At 45.3% G+C, this 17,330-nt stretch overlaps 1 protein-coding gene and 1 non-coding gene across 3 annotated transcripts in view; one reads left to right on the plus strand and one right to left on the minus strand.

Annotated features, from left to right (window-relative positions):
* The window catches only part of LOC119464248 (toxin Tbo-IT2-like), a 328,743-nt gene that overhangs the window by 203,012 nt on the left and 108,401 nt on the right, over nucleotides 1–17,330 (plus strand). The gene's annotated exons all lie outside the window — the stretch shown is intronic.
* On the minus strand, nucleotides 10,148–10,219 carry Trnat-cgu (transfer RNA threonine (anticodon CGU)). Its single transcript has one exon. It is a non-coding gene; the product is annotated as a tRNA-Thr (tRNA).

A 17,330-nucleotide genomic window follows, 5' to 3' on the forward strand; every position in this document is an offset into this window, starting at 1 on the left:
ACACAAACGCTTTAGAACTGCCACACACAATGGAGTTGTCTTCGAGCGCTATTGTGTTCGAGTTTCCAATACAAACACGTGACACAATCATTAAATATAAAAATGTAGATACCACATCTTCGTTAAATGTGTATTTGCTGACTCTTCTTGTTCGCAAAAATTGCGCATGCTGAAGCGTAAAGCAGATCTGTGCAGGCAGCATTTGTTTCGGCGTGCCATATCCCTTTTTATTACTATTACGCATACATTAACCTTGAGGACCCTGTATAACTTATACATCGCCGTTCATTATTTTGTTGATCGTGTCATTGGTGCTGCTGTCGTTACTCTGAAATGCAGTCTAGATTGTTACAATCTCAATTTATGATAAGCGCGGCCTTTAGGCACCAATATCTGCGCGCAGCTCTAGAGTCAACACATTTCACTTCACTGCTGGACGAACATGGAAGCAAACCTCGCGCAAACATAGCGTCGACTAAACACTCTGTTCTCCGCACAATGCCGGCGGATTGCATTCACTTGAGCACGAAAAACATGTTTTCCATGTTGCCGCCCCCTTTCAACGTGTAAGAGCGATTCCACTGTATGCAATGTCAATCTCCAACACAGCTTTGCAACAATGAACAAACAAACAATAACTATAACACTGTCCTCGTTGAAGAGAGGGCACCGTATTCACACCCCTTTCCGCGAAGATATAAAACTCGGGTATTACGATATTGCAAGTTAGCTCTCAGCGATGAAAATGCCCGCTACCTGTCTGAACTAAAGCTTATTCATATTTTTCTTTTCATTGGTCATCGACGCAGGTCGGACGTATTATCGGGCGCTTTGGCTTCGGTCACTGACTTATGTAAACGTAAGGTTAGGTTAGGCGAGTGAAGTTAAGCAGATCAATTTATGCAAGAGCACAGAAAGCAGAAACCCCGCGGCCTTACATTCAAGTCAGCCGGCCGCGATGCAGCTATTTTCTCCCGCTATTTTTTGCCACTCATGTACATTTTTGCCATGTACCGGCGTGGTATTATGATAATTTAACCTCAAGTGTAAACAGTTCCCTTGCTTAGCTGTTACGAAAGATGTCAGCATGCTCGGTACCGTGCAGTGATATTTAAGAGAAGCCTTTTCTAATCCATGACATTACTTCTTATTTTAATATATTTCTCTTAATAAAATTACCAATTTCTGTAAAGGAGTAGCCGCAACCTTTATAGGCGACTACATGTATTTCTTTTATTGTCATTTCGATTAAAAGCACACAAATGTTTTTCATGATCCTGTATAGGATGTAAATAAAACTATGCAGTCCAATTTAAGTGGATAATGATTTTTGTTTTTTGGTAATGTGAAACCCTTAAAGTAAAAATATCTGTAGCGTAAAGAACAGTGACAAGAGCTGCGAAAGACAAGCAGACCTTATTTTTGTAACGAAAGCGCCTCTTGTTTTTGCGATTTAGTTGGATGTCATAATCTACAAACGTTCTTGACATAGAATTAGGTATGCATCTATGAACGAGTGGCATGACAATATATGTGAAAATTTGATATCAACGGATGGTAGACCATATTTCTGGACACGAATTGTTCGCAATCCTTCTTTCACTCTAGTACTTAGGAACCTGCAGATCCATTTGTCTTAATTTCTTTTAAAACTTTTTTTACAGTATCTCTGGAAGGTTTTCAAGGTTACTTCATTTTATACGTCCAGGAAAAAGCATGTTTTCACGAAATACTGATCAGTTGCAATAACACCCTGCGCGGCTGATTATTAGAAAACAGTTCAAAACTTTTGACAGTATTTCTGGGCACTCTTAGACGTTTCCCCATTCTATAAGTGCAGTGATAAGCAAAATTTGATGAAATACTCTTTGAAGGCGACTAGACGACACGACTGGCAGTTACTGTCAGAGAACGTTCCTCTGTGACTCTCCTTTTTCTAATCTGTCTTTCCCACTTCTCCGTTCGCCAAGTTTAGGGTAGCCAACCAGGCATAGCCAAGGTTAACTTTCCTGATTTTCTTTTTTCGTACTTATGTGTTTTGTTGAAATGCAAATCAGTGCCCTGACGTCCCTTGCGGCCGGATATTAGAAACCAGAATCCGCAAACATACAGGGAGTGTTCTTGCAACTAAAACTGTTTCGTTTAATTCTCGACGCGCTTTCGCAGTAGCCTAATTAGCATAAACAAACAAGAGGCTTTCTCTTCTTCTTCTTTCTGGGGTTTTACGGGGCTTTCTCGATGGCGTCGGTAGTCGACTACAGATATCCGTAACCAAGCCCATTGCAGTATTCAGAAATTTTGCAAGGACCCTCGATAAATACCCCTCATGTAGTGCGATTACCGCTCAAGTAGTTTACCCTCTTTAGACTCACGGGCGACGCCGCGCCAACGCCTTATTTGCATGACATTCCGCGTTTCTAAGAAAATGACAAAAATAGATCTCGGCGTAGCAGCCATGTCACTTCTCGAGGCTACGAAAAAGATCGATGTTCTCTCATGCGGTAAAAGACCATTACAACCTCGAATTCCGAGAACCCCCGATGCTTTCGTTGCCGATAATGTTCAGATCCCGTTCTCGAAAGCCATCACCCGCTAAAGGGTTATAATGAAACAAAGAAGCTTCGGCAGAAAAAAATAGGAAAGTATACAAGTTTCGTTTTTTCTTAAGAAATGAGAATCTTTCGAAGACCCAGCACATATCCTATATGTAATTTCATTTTGCATTGTCTCTCTATTTTCTTTTTGTTCGGCGGAGGTAGAACACAAGAGGGCGCTTTGCAGACACGCTGTTTCCTAATCAATGTTTGCGCGAAACCGTCATCTCGGTATCGAAAACGTCGCCCTCAACTGTGACACCTCGGGTTATTGAAGTTTCCTGTCAGGCGGAAGTTTAATAAAGAAATTGCCTGCTTTACCGGACAACAATATCTGAGCATCACTCGCATCTGACCGTGAAGTGGCTAAATTGGCGCATCTCTCGTTTATTCATGTCTCACCGCAGTAATTATTTGTTATTCATCGAGATCACTCTACCGAAATAGGTGTGATTCTGTTTTCGTATAAATATTTCACCCCTGGAAAAAATCGGGCCTGATATTCAATTACATTCACGTCACCAACTCTGCCAAATTGGCATGTGATCATGATGTGTAACTATTTTGGCCCGGCAAAGGTGATGCGCGCTATATACTCAACAGCACCAAAACATAAAATCAACTGTATACGCTACAAAACGTCCACCAACTGAACTTTAATATTTCCGTATTGGTGTCCACTTTATTTTACCTTGTTTGTTTGGCTCATTTGCTGCGCAATACGTCGTACTGTACTTTCCGCACGTTCCTTCTCGTTTCTTTAACCTCGCAAGGCAAGCATAACACAAAAACACATCCGTCCTCTGTGCTCAGTTCCGCCTTTCGATTCAGTGCGCACCCAAAAAAGTGCGAAAATGTCTGGTTCGCCTACCTGTCGCAATCTTCCTCGAGGGATTGAAAACATCGCCTATTGCAGGCCCATCGATGGTCCCTGGAGAAAAGCTATACAGCGCGAGGCAATCGCCGTAGAACGTAAAGTCCCACGCGACCAATAACTAAAATCGAGGTGACGTGCTGGGCTGAGTGAAACACCATGACATGTGGACAGAAGAAAAAAATTACTAGGAGAACGTACCGCGTCTAATAACAAAAAATTTCAGGCCATATAGGCCTTTGGCTGCTTAGAAGGCACCGCCATCTTGGCCTTGTGATTAAGTAGCTTCGCTCAGGTTCTATGACGGGGGCCGTCTGTCTCGTCTGCTAGCAACAGCGGACCGTCTTATACTTCCCTTACTTTCAGGAAGGTACTGTAGGGCGGACCTGAAATAACCACAAACACAGATTCGAAAGCCCGCTGCGCAAGCGGCCGGGCTAATCAGAAAGGTGACGCTCTATGGGCCTTTGCCGTGGGACAAGTTGTCTGCGCTGGCTTCAGCAGCACACCTCTCGTTTCGCTTCGTTTTCGCCAGTTACTTCGCTGGTTTCGGCTGCAGGCAGCAGCAGCAGCAGCAGCAGCAGCAGCTAGCCGACGTGTTGCTTTTGTAACCTTCTGTCGAAACGAGGAACGTGGCCACGTGTGTGAGCGTGCGTGTGTCTGCCATGTCTGTTCATTGCGTGCGCATGCTTGTGTGTGTTAGTGTTCGTTTGTGTGCGTCTGTAATGGCGCGAACGCGAAGACCGTATTGGAGGCGCGATTGTCGGCCTCGCTCGCTTGGCTCGGAGCGAGCGGCTCTGTATTGGATTCTGATTTCCCATGGCACCGAGCGCGATGCGAAGACGGTCCCCTGTAGCCTAGACTAGCCTGGACTAAGCTCCCTGCGATCCGGTCAGTGCCGAAATCCGAGGTGAAAGAGGATATCGTCACCAATGAGCGTTGCAGCAGGACAGTGAAACACGGTGTTGTCGCATATCTAAATATCTAAAGGTGAAAGAAACGTGTAAACAAGATGAAAGAAAAGAAATGCCCTCAGATTTGTTTAGCGGGACATATAGAGCAAATAATAAAGGTAAAGAACTGCGTTCGGTAATTATTGTTAAATATGTATTTCGTAATTTGTTTTCTTTTCATCTTACTCATCATATAATGAATAGGCTGCGTATGACGTCACTGATTACTATTTTCCTCATTTCGCCGCAATTTGAATTCAGACGTTTTTATTATTGCATTTTTTTTGCTTTTTTTGCTTTTTTTCCTTGCTTTTTTTCTCGAAGAAGGAACCATGGCTTAAAAGAGTGTCTGATCTGAGACGTCGAAAGCGAAGACCGATAACTGATCGAACTCAATCGCCTTTGATGCGAATTGAACTGCGTATGTTTGTTTATATTTCGAGGATGCTTTCACTTTCATATAGTCAGAATGCCCTCGTAGGTGGCTTTAAAAGCAGTATGGTTGGCATTCGCGTAAGCTTGCCTTAGGCTTCATAGCTGGAAGATAGAATGGAACGTAAGCTACACACGCGATAGAGATACACGGTGTAGGGGCTAATTGGTAGTTGACAATTTCATTAACAATAACAGTGAATAAATACAAAAGCCATGTCGGTACACGTGTACACACAGCTCAAAAAACGTTTTCGAGCAACCACATCGCCCAGTGGTGCACATTGCGACCATATTGCAACCAACAGTGCTATTACTGCTGACGTTTCTTTCAAACATCGCTAACACAGATATACACCCTCGCATCAGGCAGTTCCTGAAACTGCAGTTGTACGCAGGGGCTTGCGAGGGTTGGAAAGGCTCGGAAAGGGCACGCAAATGCAGTTCCTGCTGTGACACAGAAAAGAAAAACAATTGCAGGAAGCGGCAAAAACGGACAAGTCAGGATAAGAGGTGGCCCATCCGGTTCGTTTTGTATTTTTCTGCACCGGATACTGAACAGCCGAACGGCCATTTCCTGAACGAACCCCTCCGCGTCGAAGAAAAAAAAAATACCAACTCACGCAAAGATGGCTACTGTATAGTACACGCTGCCATGCGAGACTCATCTACAGTGGCGCCGTTCGGCACCGCCGAGATGACCTTCGTATGAAGACCGGCGAAGACTCGTTCCGGCCAGAAAGTACTCTCGTCTTGGATTGCCTCGGATTCCTCAGCCACTCGCGCAAAGCGCGGCGCCACGGTCGTTCCTTCCTTTGGTTTCTCGTTGTCCGACTGTATATCATCGTTCTAGTTTTAACTCCGAGTGTTCGCGAAGTCGCAAAACTATCTCTTCCGCAGCAGAGCTACGGCACTGCAGTGTCGTGCAATAAACACGCAGCTGCGCGCTTTTCATGGGAACCGTAACCTCGGATTGGCGTTCGTATCGGAAGTAGACGGCGTATAGTGGCGATTTAGGTTCGCATCGCAGGCTATTCCGTCGTAATACCTCACAGTACAGGAGTTATAGACATGTGTGGAACTGTTCGCTTTAAGAGGTCGATGGAACAATCTTGCGCTATGCTTATGCCGTCGGTAAATTTGTCAGATGCGTCACGCTAAGCTTGCAAGCCGAAAGCATGTTCAGAATACAGGTATTGATCGGAAAACAAACGAAAGAATGCGTTACAGTTAGCCCTAGCGTGTTCACGTTTCATTTGTCCGGTAGGGTATAATACGTGTACCTTAATGGCCGTAGCATGTTAGTGCACTTCTAAGCAGAAAAAGGGGTGGGGGGGCTGATCCCCTTAGATACCTATGAAACGTGGAAACTTGCACCTCTATTAATATTACCGCCTAATATGTGTGTGACCCGGGACAACTTTCAACTATTCGTAATTTACCGAATATTTCATTAAGGAAGTCTGCGTTTCAGTTTGTGTAAAGGCACAACGGCTCAAAGATGTCAGTTATGCATCGCTCGCCTCTTTCTGCGGATGCGTTTCTGTTCGATAAAATCAAGTTAATTTTCGCGGCAGTCTACATGAACAATTATTGCTCGTCACGTTTACCGCCATTAAACAGAAAGGTAGATGGGGATAAAGAAAAAAACAGTTCAAGTATAATTATCAAACTTAATCGAAGGTATAGCGGAGACTCGTCGTTCTTGCTAACCAGAGGTAGGCTGTTTAATTAATCCACACAACTTGACAGCTCCCTACATCAACAAAAACGAAAGCAACAAGAGGAGCGCTATTCTTGTATCGCCTTAATTTTTGTCAACGGTTGAAGAAGAAAGTTTTGGCGTCAATTTCTCAAGATTTCCGCAAGAAAGGGGTCGAAGCAAGAGCAGAAGAATATTTTCGAGAGTGCCTAAAAACTCTCCGCTTCTAAATGTCGAAACTAACCTTCTCTATATCGTAACAGTGTCTTGAAAAATGTTTTCTCATGTAAACGAAGAAACAAGTCCTCCACCAATGAGCCTGCTCACGACTTTAATACTGTAGTACGTCAAAAGATTTCTCTCAAAAAAAGAGAAGAAAAAAAAAGCATTCCCTGATAACACCATTTCCTTCGCTTTTCTACCAGAGAGCCTGGAAAGGTTAGATTAGTCAAGTGCCCCTATGACTCCCTTTCGTACCCTGCTACTCTATTTTCCCCTATAGAAGGGACGAACGAACCCTGCTAACAGGGTACCCTTTCCCAACCAGTCTCGCCAACTTTTTTTTTCTTTATTTGTGTTCGCAACAACGCTACCACAGCTGTTCTCTTTCTTGTCTCGCATGGATTCGCGATGACACCACCATTTCTGAAAAGGAGAAAAAAAATCAAAGAAAACTGGCTTTCCCTCGAGAACGATTGCGAATCAGATGCTCCAATGACTCCCTTTTTTTTCACATTTTGTCGCAGTGGTCCCCTTAAAAGGGGAAACACCCCCCCCCCCCCCCCCCCTGACGGCGCACTCTCCCAATCCCCTTTACCGACTCCTTTTTTCCTCCTATTTTTGTTTACTGCTACGCTACCACCACTGTAGTATTTATTGTCTCGCAAGAGTTTTCGACGATACTTACCGTTCTGAGAAGGAAAAGCAGAAAAAAAAGAGAAAAAGCGTTGGGGGGGGGGGGGGACAACATGGCCACTCCACCGACCATCTGGCTCGACCAAGATAAAGACAGGAACCCGGTGCTCGTTGCGTTTTAGCGTGCCGAACGTCGGCGTGTTTACCTCGGTTCCTATCTCCCTCGACACGGCATGCGCCCGTTTAGTAGCGTGATTGTTGGTATACGGAAAGGGAGTCGTGTGGCATTACGTGTCACCGCAAGCTCGTATCTCGACAAGCCCATGCGCGTGCCTGTGCATACTCTTTCTCGATAAATCGGTGCAGTTCAGAGGACCGTACGGAGCTTGTGTCAGGCCAATCAGAAACGAGAACCGCCTGCGTGTTCCAGAGAAAGGCGCAGGACTCGTACATTCCAGACTACTAGACCTCCCGTGAAGCTCGCGCTCAGTTTGAGATCTTAATAACGGTCTGCATAGGTTCCAGTTATTAGGCGAAACATATTTTGCTAATATGTTTTGCTTATTTAGACAAAGCCATCTAGAACGATGTTCAGAATTTTATTACATCCTCAATCTCGCTGCACGTTAGTTGCACTAAGTGAAACATATCCGAAATTTCGTTCCACTTACTAACTGCAGTCTGTGTGAAACGAATCTCCTTGAGCGTTGGCGCTTCCGTTGGTCGAGCTTCTAGCCCCTGTTGCTCTATATCGTTCTTAATATCGTACCACATAACGATTCAATAAGGCGAACATCTTAATATTGTTCCATGTACGCTCAACCAATTAGGTGGAATATATTAGCAAACATGTTCTACCTACTGCGTGAGACCCACGAGACTAAGCATGGAGTATAGGAGATGCAAGAACCTCCACCGAACGAAGAGCCGCCGCTGAAGGTCATTTGCTCCGAACAGATTCTATTGTTCCACTTAGTATGTGTTCCACTTAGTATGTGTTCCACTTAGTAAAACCTTTGCGAAACGAGATTAAGAGTCAAGTGGTAATAAGAGCCGTACAGTGAAGTGATGCCTTGTTTTGGTTTTCCTTTCTGGATGGCTGAAGCAAAGCCATAGTTTTCGCTGTACTGCATGTAATTGGTGAGATAGAGTGTAGTAAGAGGTTTTGCCAAGTGCTGCTGCTGCTTTGTGCACGCGACATGCACGCATGACATTTTCCGAAACGTTGAACAGAGCGATACCTTGCACTCGCGAGAAAAAACAAAAAAGCGTGTACACTTTGGCTCTTGATAAAGTTGTTTGCTTCTCATAGCTACAGCTCTCTCATGCCCTTCAGGACGATCGCGTTCTACGCATATTTCATTCCTGCTTATCAAAAGAAAACTAGCAAACCTAGAGAGTTTTCTCGAATTTCTCTTCCAAATTGCAGGCGGCGTTTACACAGCGCTTCAAGTTTCAAGTTCATTTTTGGAAAGTTAATACAAATTGTATGCAAACACTGCATGGGCCCTTAGCGTTGTCTCGTGTACTACTCTGGAAAGCAATCGCTTGCACTCTCAGACTTCTTTCGTTCCGGTATAGCTTATTTTGCATATTTTTTTGACATTCTAACAAACATGAGGTAATTCCCTCGAGTCTTGAAGCCATAAAGTTAATTAGCTTATAAGAAAGGTATACAAAGAGAAATAAGCCGACACGCTTGACAGCGACGGAAGCAAAGACGGCGAATGCAATAACGTCTGTATGACACGTTAAAACTGAGTTTGTTTGTTATAGTCAGGTACAAGGGGGGCGGGCGCGCGTTGTTATATCTGCAAGACGGCGTCCTTTTGCACTTTATACTTAAAGATCTTCTTCTTAATTCTGGGGTTTTACGTGCCAAAGCCAATTCTGAGTATGAGCCACGCCGTAGTGTGAGGGCTCCGGATTAATTTTGGCCACCTGGGATTCTTTACCGTGCACTACAACGCAAGCATACGGGCGTTTCTGCATTTCGCCTCCATCGAAATGCAGCCCCCGCGGCCGGGATTCGATCCCGCGACCTCGCGCTCAGCAGCATATATTTGAAGATACTTGTATGCATAATCACGTGGCATAGGGACCTGTTCGCTAATCATTTGTTCACTCCAACCTCCATCGTATCGACTCACGCTCTCAGAAACCAAGCATGACTATCTCCCATTCAGTGTATGGTCTATTCTAGGCCTTCTTTTGGAGATGCTACAGAGTCTAAGGGAGTCGGCAATTTGTGAAGTTGATATTCCTTAATTTTGAAAGCGATTGAAAAAATGCTACAGGAAATATGGTCGACCAAAACTGCGGCATAAGGCTTTCCAATACAGCTGCCCTCTTTCTAAATATTCACCACCGGATTATACGTTTAGGAAGAGGGTCCCAACTACTATGCAAAAAAAGCGTTATGTTCCGTGGCATTCATTCCTACATTTCAAATGCTGCAGGCGACACCGAGTGGCTCCCAGTAATAGAATCATAGATTTCCTACCATCTTAATATTGTTCCACGTGAGTTTCCTAAGTGGAACATCTTATTTCCGTTCCACGCGGGCTTAACCAACTAAGTGGAACATATTTGCAAGAACACTCTACTTAGTAATCATATCGTAAGAAGCCAACAAAGAACGATACCAAGGACAACATAGGGGGAAGTTACTTGTACTGACGAAGTGAATTAAAGAAATGATAAATTCATAGAAATTAAAGTGGATGAAAAAACAACTTGCCGCAGGTGGGGAACGATCCCACGTCTTCGCATTACGCGTGCGATGCTCTTACCATTGAGCTACCGCGGCGCCGTTTTCCCATCCACTTTCTGGAGTATTTATGTTTTACTACTTTTTTTTATTTTAGTGATTTCGATGCATGTTCCTAGCCCGCTACACTATTTCGGCTTCAATTACCTGCCGTGGCTGCCGTATTCCGACATATCGCTGAATCAATCAATAAGTCAATTAATCAATCATTGCAATCAATGTTTCACTACGGTGTTCTTCCCTGGGTCCTAAGGGGCACTAAAATGAAATGCAAACTCACTTTTTGTCTAATTAGGTGTTGTTTCAAGACTCTTTTTTGATAATTCAGCAGTAATATGTCGATTATTAAAAGAGGAAGTAAAGGTAAAAGTTCTTTTTTTTTTTATTTCATGCCGGAACGCCATAGCATCGGTATGTCATTGACGTCAGGGGCTCCAAAGTATTTTTGTGTGTTTGTCCCATTGTGGACTATGTCAAAGTTCTTGTAACTTGCTAAGTTCAATATCTCTGTGTTTTAGAATGACATGCAGTCCATTTCGCCGATAATAAAATTTACTAGCCCCGAGGAGAGTCCATTAAAATCCATGACGTCACAGAAAACTGGTGCGAGAGCATCAAGATGGCGTCGCCTGTAGTCTCTCGTTTTTGAGTCTCTTTTTTAGGCTTATCAAGCATTTTCTTACAGTAAGAGTGGCGTTTTTTGGTATCGTAGAAGGATAATTGACAAACACAGCTGAAATTCTTTGTCCCGGTATTAGTGTCCCTTTGTGACAATGTTATAGTCTAGCCACATATAGCACGTACAGTTTCAGCTGCACGAAAGCTTTTTCCTTTCGCCCGCAGGATTCGTGCATTATCGTGTTGCACGGAGTATCGCATCACGCTATATTGAATTACGCCTAACGCCTCTTCTCGGATTTCCGTTATGAACCTTATCGCATTACCGACGGCAGGACCTTGGTCGTAAACACAACGTTCCCTGTGCGCGCAACTCCCTTGCGAGGCATAATTACCCAGGAGAAAAAAGCCGGCGGCTCCGCTTTGTTCGTATACGCCTTTATGCGCGAGGCTTTGCTGTGGCACTATGCCACACAGAAGAAGAACGGATAGGAAGAAGTAAGTGAACGGGAGAAAGAAGTTCGCGTGTGCTTCAAAGTGGTTCCGTGCAAACATATGCCGATCTTTGTGAGGGTGCCACAGTATAACCTTCTCAGACGCGAATGCAGTCCTGAGGGACATAACAGCCTTTGAAGTGCGTTTTTAATACCGTCGTCTGGTGTGTTATTATTAGTACTATTACAGCGAAGCATTCTTGTCTACTTGTCTACCTGACTATTGTCTACTTTCCTGGGTTTTGCTTCGCTGCCTGGCTGTTACATTGGTCGCTACCTCGCCGAATAAATATATATATATATATATATATATATATATATATATATTAACGTACAAGCAAAGGGGCTTTTATAACTCTGTTATGCTGAGCAAGTATGCCTACCTCCGTTTTGCGTAACAAGATAGTAACTTCCTGCATAAAACATGAACGCCAAATGTCGTCTCGCAGGCACCTCTAAAGCACACCGATCTGTTAATGGAACTGTTAATTATATTTCACAAATTATTTGATTTGATTTACTTTCTTTCATTTAGCTACTCATTGTGTGGTACTTGGTGTGTGCCCGTTCTTGGCCGATCCCCCTGAGTGGGTTTGTGCCACTGTGACGTAAGAGTTGGAGAATCCCTAGGGAACGAGGCAGCGCACCAAACAGCGCGAGGCTTAACCAACCGGGCGGGGTGCTCCTCAGACTCGGTGGCACTTCTGGAGTGAGCCAGCGACCACATTTAATGAACTTACCAGATTTTTCAAAGAGGTTAGGACAATCTATCCAGTTCCTAATAAGGAGCTATCCAGGGAACAGGTCACGATTTTACATCAGAGAGAAACTGACTCTTTTCCCTGCCCACACGGATTGGCGCATATTACGTATGAACTGGTGGACCCAATTTGCCTAAATTGCGGCCAGAACCAACTGGCCACCCAAAACCATATCTTATGGGGATGCTCTGCCAAGCCCCCTCCGAAAAAACTACGGCCAGCTCCTTCGGAGGAAGCCTGGGAGGCCCTCTTAAGGTGAGAAGACAAGACCATCCAAGAAAATCTCACGACCAGGGCTCTGCAGGTGACCTCAACCGAGGTCACCTGGAGGTCAAGGCCTTCAGATCTACTCTGTCTGAAATTTTGAGTAAAGTTGTTTCCTCCTTCTCCCTAAATGTCGCTCGATACTTGTACTTTTCCTCTTCATACATCCACTCCTCGCTCGACAAGAATCCCACACGTGACATCCCTGTGACGTCGGTGCATATACGTCTCTCACTGGGCCTGATTTGGAGTTGGCATTTCGGCATAGCTTGCGAACGATGCAGGACTTAAACATTCAAACTGCATGACAGTAAACATGCGGCTTTGTGGCGGATAACCAAAAACATCCTGGGAGATAACATGTTCGCATAGGATGAAAGTAAACAAAACTGTACGCATCGCATTTAGTTGTAACGTGAGCAATGCGTAAGAGGGAACACCGGTGTGGCTTCCGGTAAGTGCCCCATATATGTAAGGCAACGCGTAACACTCTGCTTGACTGGCAGCACGACAGCTTCACTACATGCAGCAGAGACAATGGATAAGAAGAGTATTATGTTGCCAATATCTCTAGGACATCTCTGTCGGCATAAGTCGTCAGTCAGTCGTCAAAACAAAGTTCGCTACAGAGCAACTGATGACGGTCCGGTGAAGTATTGGGACTTTATCTCGTAATTTCGCATCTTCCTCAGACTCACTGCTACTATAGTGTCATCCGAATAATTACCTGAGGACGCAGCATAATCGCGCGACCGACGTCGCTAGCGCGAGAGCTCAGCTGCCAGAGTGCCAGCTATCTTCGCGTTCCCTCAGTGCACATCGTTGCGCGCTCGTTAAAAATCACATTCAGATGGCAAAAACCAATCAATAAATCAATCAATAATTGCACTACTACTCAGTAACCAAAATTCTGAGCCTTAATCTGTCGTATAGAAGGGTATCAAGTTCATGAGACCCATTTGGTTGTTATGATACCACCTTGAAATCAGGGACGACACTCATGGGTTGCCCGTAACCCACGCTCAATTGGCGTGATAATGAAAGAATAGAGCAATTATTACTCGTGATCTATTGATTTCAACTATACATTCTAATACACATGTGTAGACAAACAGCTTTCCCGTGGAATGTATAGCATCTTTAAACACATTTATGCCAAGCATTTGTCGTTAGCTATACTACGGCTTAATCGAAAACTATTTGCATGTTATCCTCCATATTACCTCGAGGGGTTCCACCTTCGGCTCACGTTCCTCCGCAAACCGGAAATCAAAGATGGCGGCATCTCGGGGAAGATGCTGTCGCATCTGCCTACGCCGGCTGCGAAACAACAGTCTGCAGTGTTTACCCAGCCATGCGCCGCAGTGGCAAGGGAGAAAAAAAAGCAAGCTTACAACTTGAACGCCCAAGAACGCGTGTCAGCGCCTGAACATCATGACCAAAGAAAGAAAAGAAAAAAAGAAAAAGACGAACCATGGACTGTGGGAACTGTGGTCACGTGACACACTCCTTCCGAAACCTAAGACGACTAAGAGCGAGCGTAAACGCAAGGCAACGTTCGGGTGCGAGAGCGCCAGTCCGCCAAACTATCCTCAACTTGCGTGCAGCGAGGCAAAAGCTGATAACGTGACGCGGCCGGCCCGTTCCCTACGCGACAGTCAATTACCTAAGCGCCATCTGCTGCACGCTACTAAAGTATGCGACTCGGAGTGCTAGGGCAAAAATGTAGTACAGCTCGTTTTGCACTGCTCTGCGACAGATGTCGAGATTAGAAGAGCGAGACGACACTTTCGGGCTGTATGCGGGGGCCGTTCCCTCAGCCCCCGCAGATGTGAGGGGAGAAAAAACAAAAGAGAAGGAGAGAGGGTTGGTATAGGGTTCTAGGAAGTCGGAAGTGAGCGGTCGTCACCAAGGGGCCGAACCAGACGGCACGGGATCATGTTAGCGGTCGCTGAACGTGCCTCGAGGCTTCGGTTATATACCGCGAAGGAAACCACGGCCGGCAACAGCTACGCGCATTTATCGGAAGCGTTATTCTGGGACAACTGCGGTTGTTGAACTCAACACTCTCGGGATAATATTTGTTGTTGTTGTTCTAAGAAAGTGCTCCCGTGCAGTGCGTCTCGACTGCCTGATGCGTCGTCGGTACCGGGTCAGTGACGTCACGGAGGATTGCACGCGAGCGTGCTAAACGAGTTCTCGAGAAGCTTGTGGTCGGCGACAACCTACGCTCTTAATCTCGTTCCAGTCAGTTTCCCCTAAAATGTGGAACGTATTTTGCAAAGACGTTTTGCAAAATGTTTCCACCGACCATGTGGTACACACTTGCAAAAAAGATTCTCTTAGTTATCGGAACTTATGAGGAGCCATATTTGGAGTGTAAGGAGGACGCGGTGGAAAGTGTACACCGCTGTGCAAGTCAAGGAGTTTCTGTATAGATGTAGCAATGAATCATTCGAAGTACTACAGTCGGTGACCACCTAAGAATCATAAACAAGCTCTACCAACAGAAACTATTTGTACCTGCACTAAACATCATGACCAAAGAAAGAAAAAAGGGAAAAAAACGAACCACAGATTGTGGGAACCGTGGTCACGTGACACACTCCTTCCGAAACCGAAGACGACTAAGAGCGAGCGTAAACGCGAAATTATCACGAAACGCGAAACAGAAACTATCTGTACCTGCACTTCCCCTCTGGAAGAGAGCGCAGACAGCTGGAGTCCGCTCACAGCTTATTGACTTTGCTCTTCTAATGTAAACGCTGGACTAACTATAAAATAAAATCTCGTTGTTGCATGCTAAAATAATAGCTTTGGCTGAGCAGTGATATCAGGACCACCCATGAAATTTGTCCTAGGCATTCAAGTTTCATCCCGAAACCAGTGATAAAAGGCCGTTCTGTGAGGAGAAAACGGCTGTTTCAAACACGCAACGCCGCTTGATGCTAGCAAATAATTCGGCGGAGGCACGTCTGCTACGTGTGGGAATGCGAAAGCATTATGCTGTTTGTAGACCTGCTAACGTCATGAAAACGCTCATATTATACACTCATGACGTGGCGCCACCTCCCCCTCATTGTCGGCACCGTCACGTGCCCAATGACGCGTGCACTAGGCCACACCTTTAGTCAGCCAGATGGCTACGACGTGACGTGCGCAATCACGCACGCACTAGGGACACCTTTAGTAAGCCAGAACCGTGGATTAGCCTTGGCATCGAGGAAGCGTGCTCGTCTCGCATGTTTGATTCCCTACCAGACCAAAGTGCACGAAATTTTCTTTTGAAAGCCAATAATTGACTTCGTTTAGAGGAACCTCCCTGAGAAATGTGACGTCAATTTGAGCATTTGTGACCTGTTTTTTACTCCTTGCAGCGTCGGCCATTTTTGGTTCCATCTTTCGCTCACGCCGACGGATTTTCGCGCAATGGGGCATATAGTGCTTTCGCATTAATAAGCGAACCTAATTGGTTGTATATGATTGTGAGTGGACCCCAGCTGCCTCGGCTTTCTTTGCACGTGGGTGTTTGTGGGCGGAGCTTCTTCGCAATTCTTAGGTTGTCACCGACACATGAACACTATGCACAGATCACGGTGCTAACTTCAGTGATCAAAAACATTACGGGCCCGCATTTTTCGTGCCCACATGGCACGAGCAGCAGTTTTTTTCGTTCGCAATAAACTATTGATTCTGAAAGAAACTACGGTATCAGCCGAGCCCCAAATAGTTGAAGCTTTATTAGATCGTCTTCCACAGTTCAGTGGTCGCTGCCAAAAAAAGTAAATGAAAGCAAAATATACTGAAACAATGCATGGCGCCCAAAGTAAAGAATTCCAATCTCTTCCTCGGATGGAATTAAACCTCTGCGACTCGGGCTTCCTTCCTAGCAACGCTTTCGTGACGAAACCAACCTATTCACCGCTAATGAAATGACGCCCGCCCACGCAAAACCGTCTGCGTCAGTCGCCCCTGTCTCGCCGTAGTACACGCCCCCAGAGGTCGCCACAAGCGCGAACAGTCTCCGGACATGCCATGTACGCGCACATATACGCTACAGAACACGACTGCACCCCAAACACCAAGTTGAAGAACAAAACAGGCACACTGCACAAAGCCCAAGCAGAAGCATACATACTCCGATATTGCCGGCAGCTGATGCAACGGGTCGTAATAGCTCGTAATCCATTTTCGGCCGCTCCGCGAAGTCAGTATCCACGGGGCGGGTAGCCAGAAAGGCTTCATTTTTGTTCCCCCGAACGCGCTGCACACAGGACTAATCCTCTCGGCGATGCGCTCGTTGTGTAATTTATTCATTTCTGCCTCCCAGCAGGGCCACGAACAAATGAACGCAATCACGTGCCGTCGGCGTGGATTCCATTGCTTTCTATTTTTTCGCCGTTGAACGACGCCGGCGGGTACGTCGATACCGAAACGCGGAAATTAAGCGAATGTGTTGCAGCGCCCCGCTGTGGAGTCACCATGTATGGGACAGAGTGCGGAGCGCCGTAGACTTGGCTTGCTTCATTGCTCCTACGATCATTCAGTCATCATCTATCGATGGAAAAAATTTGCATATGTTTTCTACTTGCTCGAACGGAACGGCGCCTCACAATCACAAAACCTAAAAAACGGCCTATCAATGTATCTTAACGTTTTTTGTTCACTTTTTACTTTCACGTAACAATAAATATACGGAACTTTGTTTCCCTAAAATATCCACTGTTACTGAAAACTTTTCTCTCACACCTGTGCCTATAAACATTCTTTTACGTACCTGTAACTGGGGCCATGTTTAAGTATGTAGGACATGGTTCCACATGCTTAATAATGGTTGTTTTCGGCACTCTCTTTGTCATGTAATTAATTCATTTCCCCCTGCAGTACCGGCTCAAACAAATGAACGCAATAACGTGACCGCAATCGTGGATTCGCTCGATTTATTTCTCGGTATCGAAACACGCCGACGGGGTCGATACGGAAGCTCGGAAATTAAGCGAATGTGCGGCAGCG

The sequence above is a fragment of the Dermacentor silvarum genome, chromosome 9 (assembly GCF_013339745.2).
Source record: "Dermacentor silvarum isolate Dsil-2018 chromosome 9, BIME_Dsil_1.4, whole genome shotgun sequence".
Classification (NCBI taxonomy): Eukaryota; Metazoa; Arthropoda; class Arachnida; order Ixodida; family Ixodidae; genus Dermacentor; species Dermacentor silvarum.